The following is a 6,331-nucleotide window of genomic DNA, read 5'->3' on the forward strand; positions in this document are numbered from 1 at the left end:
CCGCACTCACATCATTGGCATGGCTAAAAACTCATATATCTCTTTATGTAAAGAGGATGATAAAATTATTTGGAATGCAAATTCTGATGGATTGTTCTCTTTGTCATGATCTTGCAGTATCATTAGAATTCAGTCTCCTATGGATAATTGGTACAAAATGGTGTGGAAATCAGGTCTTCCTATTAAAATTTCTATTTTCATGTGGAAATTTTTACATGGATCTAATCTTGTTGATGAGGTAATTAAAAAAAGAGGAATCTATCTTGCTTCAAAATATTATTGTTGTGCTCATAACAAGGTTGAAAGTTTCTATCATTTGTTTGCTCATGGTGTTATGGCCAAGAAAGTTTGGAATTATTATGGAAGCTTATTGGATTTACCAACATCCCAACTCAGCATGTTGTTGATAGAATTCTCATGTAGTGGAATCAAGATTCTGGTGATTCTCATTAGGATTTTTCTTTCTCGTATTGTTTGGATTATTTGGAAAGAAAGGTATTGTGACAGATTTGAAGGTAAGAAATCTGTTTCTTCTTCTCTTATTCTTAGGATAAACAAATGGTTGAGGGAAAGTTTTGCAAATGAGAATACATGGTTTAACATTGGCAATTCTCTAGTATTTGATATTCTTAACATTCCTACGCACCCATACAAAAAGGAAGGAAAGAATTAGGTGGGACACATGGAAACCTCTGCAAACTCTCTTATAAAACAAATGTGGATGATGCTTGTCGTGGGAACCCCAGTACCGGTGAAAGAGGTGGTGTAGTGAGAAACTTTATAGGGGTTTTTTGCTTTGCCTTCCACAAATTTTATGGTGAGAGCATCTCTATTAAAAAATATTATAATGGTCTTTTTAGACGAAAGGCTAACAGAAGGGAGTTTTTGTCTCATGATCACTGTACAAGGGGAGGGGGTCTTTGTCGCAAAACAAAGTAGAGGGGGTCTTTATCACAGACCCTATAGTACAAGGAGGGTCTTTGAATGATAATGATTGGTTGAGACTTGTATTGTGTTGGGATGAGAGGGTAAGGTTGTATGTTTTGTTGTTGGATTTTGATTTACCTCCCTTTTGAATGATAATGATTAATAAAACTTTTAGGGGTATATATAAAAAAAAAAAACAAAAAAACTCCATTCACACAATATTTAGCAACATCGGGTTCGAAGCCATGGTATTAGGCACTCCCATCTTCTCCTCCTCCACCTACCCTCATCAGCCACATACCACCATCACTACTTTTCGGAGTTCCACAATGTAGGTCAATTTCCCATTTGTCACTTTAATACAAAAAATATTTAACCATATCCTCTTTTATACACAGACCTATTCACGCTTCACTATAACTATACATTGAGAATATCTCCGATATTTGCATATTATCATTCATTGGGGGATGTTTCTAATGTCATTTGGATACGTGTGGGTAGGAGATCTGAATTCACCTGAAGACGATCACATAAAGGTGAAGACCAGAATCAACAATTGAGCTTAAACCTCTAATCTAATAGGGCCCTGAACTACTAATGGCCTAGCTACCATCTACTTCGGTTGGGCCCCTCCCTCATCTCACCCGATTCCAAGTTCCGATCCCAGACCCAACTCAACCAGCAAATCTAATTTTACTTCAAATTCAATTGACCATGCATCAAGATAACATTAACCTACATCGATGTTGTTGGGTCTTCTACCAGAAATTACATAGCTGTACTAATCCCCTTTGGTCATGGCATCTCCAGACGTTCACCAGTCATACATGATTCCACCTACACCATCATCGATCTCTTGTTCCATGGATGAAGATGATGAGGTCATTTCTTACTCTATTCCTTCTCTGGTTGTGAATTTGACATCAATGGGCCATGGCATATAGTTAGGGTGTAAATAGATCTGATCCGATCCAAAGTCTGATTCTATATTTTTGGATTTGAATAGTCCTGTTTTGAATCTTTGGATCTGATATATATGTTATTTATTTATATAAATATATTATTTTTATCGGTTCCGATGTAAAGATCCGACTGCCTCATCGAATTTGAATTCAAATCCATGCTTATGAGATTCGATCGAATCTACAATTAATAATGTCGAATCGAATTCGAATAAGCCTGGATTCGAATCTGAACCGATCTGTTTGCATCCCTACAAATAGCCTTACACCTCTAGGTCCCTTTATCTTGGATCTTCCCCCTTCATACTCTAGAAAGAAAACAAATGATGGAACCTCTGCAATTACCCTAATCGTAAAAACCTTTTCCAGAATCTCTAGCACCAACATTTTTTGAAAAAATATGGATAGAATGAGATCATGTTAGAACCACGCCCGCCTCCCTTGCATGTACCAGCTTGTGTTCTATCATCATCCATCTTACTACAAGACATCTCATCTCTCATCAAAAGGACTCTTGAATGCATGATCTTTCGGAATTCTAGATACAAATTTCAATTCTGTTTTACTTTTTAAATGTTGAAATTTGAGGAAAAAAACATAACTATATAAAATTTGAGGTGACCACCCCTCTATCTGGAGTAAAGTTTAGGGTTAAAATTCTTTTGACCCAAGACAGTTTTATGTGTGGACCTCTGTCGGGAGGGGGCTTGTTTGGGTGGAGAGAAAGTTGCAAGCACTCAGGGACTTGCAATTCATCAAACTTGAACAATCTTTTCATTTTTTTTTCAAGAAATGACTTGGGTTTAGGGCTACAAGACCTATAATTGCACTATAGATGCTTTCAAAATCATTAAACAAGATTTCAGTTGGTGCATACACTTAAAAAAGATGGTGACAAAGTGCATTTGCTGCCCCATTCAAATATCAATGCTATTTAATAATCAAAAGCAGTCTATATCTATCAGGATAAGAAATCAAACCTCCATGTGGTTAGAATTCATTATCTCCATTTTGGCATTTACGTTCTTACGCAACTTCATTCGAGAAGCAAGTTAATAAAAAATGGCTCCAAGTTCTTCATCTCTGGAAATTTCTTCACCTGTAAAGCTAGCTACAAGATATATAGGCTTGAAATTAAAGGGAAGAATTAAACCCCACTAACTTTAAATGAGGAATCACTCTCATTGCACATAAATTAAAAGATATCCATAGTCACAGTGCCAAAAGATGGAGACATTACCATGAGTTTCTAAAGATCACCTGACGAAGATAAAAACGTCTCATTTGAAGAAGGAAACAAAATACAATAAATGTGTGGATGGGGACATCCACGAGTTCTATTTTTCTATTGATTCGTTGGACTAATTTAATAAACATTGGTAGGTACGAATCATGATATGTTTTAAAAACAATTAAAAATAGTGTAATATAAAAGAAAAGCTAAAAATCGCATAAATCTAGAAATAAAAAACAAATGAGGGTGACGATGAATGGGTACTGATACTCTCTTTCTTTCTCGTTTTTTAGGCACTAATGCTAAATTTTGGTACCACCATTTTGATGTCCAAATCATGCCTCTACTTGGCAAAATGAACTTTGTGAGAATATCTCAATCAAAAACAGTAGAAGTTTAATGGGAGTTTATATCATAATTTTCATAACTGGAAAAGAAAATAGACAAAGATATAATGTGTATTTTGTTCTGTAGGCATTTCGTGATAAGTGTTTATCAAAACGCTGCCATATTATTAATAAATTAGCATATAGCTCATATGGTGATTCCTATGCATAAATACTTACAAAAGTTGGTATTGATTTATGTGTATGCCTACAATTGGGGGAAGCTTCATTTTAACACTTCCCACAAATAGTTAGGTGTTTATTCATTGTTCTGTTGATGATGTAATGCCTAAGGGCACCTAATGACACCTACTTGTCATAAATGGTTGACATTATTACTTTTCTCGATTTTAAAGATAAATCAAATACAAACATTTAGTTAATAAATGGAAGCTTTACCAAACATAGACATAATCTTTAAAAGCACTGAAATGAATTTTGGGGCTATCTGCAAAACAGTATAGCCAAATATTCAATCTGAATCTAAATCTATTCCAACCAAACAGGATTCAGTTCTTCAATGTCATATCCATTTATAATGAGATTGTTGTATCCAGATCCATCCTAATCAGATCTGATTAACATCCAAACTCAACAGTTTACCATATTTATTCATAACTAATATGTCTAAATTAATTTAGGGCATGTTTCATTTGCACGTATTGGGGTCGGGAATATTCCAACCGTTTAGTTGGATGGAATGAAAATCCATCCTAATGGAATGACATACTCCTGTTTAAGAGAATGGGTGCCATTCTCTCTCCCTTCTTTGTGATGAAATCTCATTCCAACTTATTTCAATTTCAATTCTGATTCTTGTCTGAACTAAACAAAATATGGGAATAAATCATTCTGTATTGATTCCAATGAATTTTGATTCTGATTCCGACTATAAATCAAATAGACCCTTATGTTTATTAAAGTTGCGTCCCATTGGGCTCGTGGAAATAGGGGTTTGGAATCAGAATCGGAATGAGCCATTCTAATTCCAATTTTTTGGTTGGGTGGAATTAGAATCCCATTCCCATTCCTCGAAGAATGGCATTCTCCCATTTGAGGGAATGGCCATTCCCTCCCCCTACATTGGGAATAAAATCAGATCGGTCCAAATTCAGGTCGGGTTTTACAAATATGAGTCGGTTATGGACGATCCAAACTGGGCAAAGCAAGCAAGGCGGATTTTATGCCAGGCTGAACCGGGTCCAAATCGAAGCATCCTACCCAACCCCGTTTTGGATTCGGGTAGACCTGGATCAGCATGCCTTGGGTCGGGTTGGGTTCGGGCTGGATTGACCGACCCAAACAAACTAAACCGAGATGATCGAGTCTATTCATATTTAGACCAAGTTGAGCTAATCCGGACTCGAGTCAAGTTGATTTGGGTGAAGTGTGTTGGTTTGAGACAAAACTAATTTTAGTTAATAATTAATAGAAATTAATACATTAATTATAAACTATTTCATTCAAATGAAGAAAATTAAAAAAATGGCTAAGGAATTAATACTTATATTTTTAATGGTTAACCCAACGGTTATCCACAACCCAATCCAGTTAAATTGACCCAATGGGTAATCAAACCCATTTCCAGCCCACCAAGTAAATGGGCGGGTTGGATGAATTAGATATTGGATGGGTTGGGTGAAAAATTGCGACCTCTATGTGTGATGGTCTCCATCTGGCTATGTCTATTGGCGTGAGACAATTGCTTCTCTTTTTTGACCGTAAATCAATGGTTGATCAAGTATCAAGGAAGGTCGGAGTTGTTGATATTGACCCGAGTGGATAATTCAAGACTTAGGATGGTAGACTATTCTTCTTTTGCTTATTTAACAGAACTTTGAACTCCTCTGCTCACTGTTTGGCAAGTCTTCCTCGCCCTAAAACTCTAACTCTCTAAGAGAGGTGAACGGAGGGGTTCTATTCCTTTTGCCTTAGTGGATTGAATTTTAAGATTGTGTAAACCCTAATTCTTTTGGTTGTTTGAAAATTTTGATTTATAAGTCATCATTTATCAAAAAGGAAAAAAAAAAACTGCTACTTGCTTTTCCAAATTTCATTGTGCCACATCACTTGAATCCAGATTTGTTCCGTTCACCACTCCAGCTGCATAGCACATTGCAATTACACATTAGGAACATTTCCCGTACTTTATGTTGTCATTCGTGGAAATATGTTTCCAATGCACAGTTGCAATGTGTTGTGCAATAGGAGAGATCAAATGGGTAGGTTCTACCCAGAACCGAATGGAATCGACCCGTTTTGAACTAACCCTACCCAATCTATTTTAGGATAGGTCTAATTTCGGCTTCTTGGAATCGATTCCTATTTGTGGAACCAGCCTTGAAACTAAACTTGCCTTGAAATAACCCCAAAATATTTTTAAGGATGTGAAGATTTGAACCTACGCACTCATGGTTACAAAATCCATGGTTTGACTTGAACATTGAGTTACTTAAGTAATTTGATCAATTGTTTTCATTTTAATATTTGAATGTGTATAATAAATAATGTAAAAGATAATATTAATATTTATAAAATTTAAATTATAATGACAAATTTTAAACCATATATTAATATCTATAACATCTACGTATTAAATTACTCAATTTAATAAATATAGTATAAGCTTTAAAATATATATTATCATTATTGAAAGTCATGCTTTTAAAGGACATGTTTCATTATTTTTTGAAGAGGGGGAGGGGGGGGGGGGGAGAATAAATCGCCAAGGCTAGAACCGAACTTCACAGGGTTGGTTCCAATTCCAAAAACCTGTACTAATCCCTAAAAGGAAGGTTTTAGGTTCTCACACGAAACTG

Source organism: Nelumbo nucifera, chromosome 8 (assembly GCF_055504915.1).
Source record: "Nelumbo nucifera cultivar China Antique chromosome 8, China Antique-T2T, whole genome shotgun sequence".
Taxonomy (NCBI): Eukaryota; Viridiplantae; Streptophyta; class Magnoliopsida; order Proteales; family Nelumbonaceae; genus Nelumbo; species Nelumbo nucifera.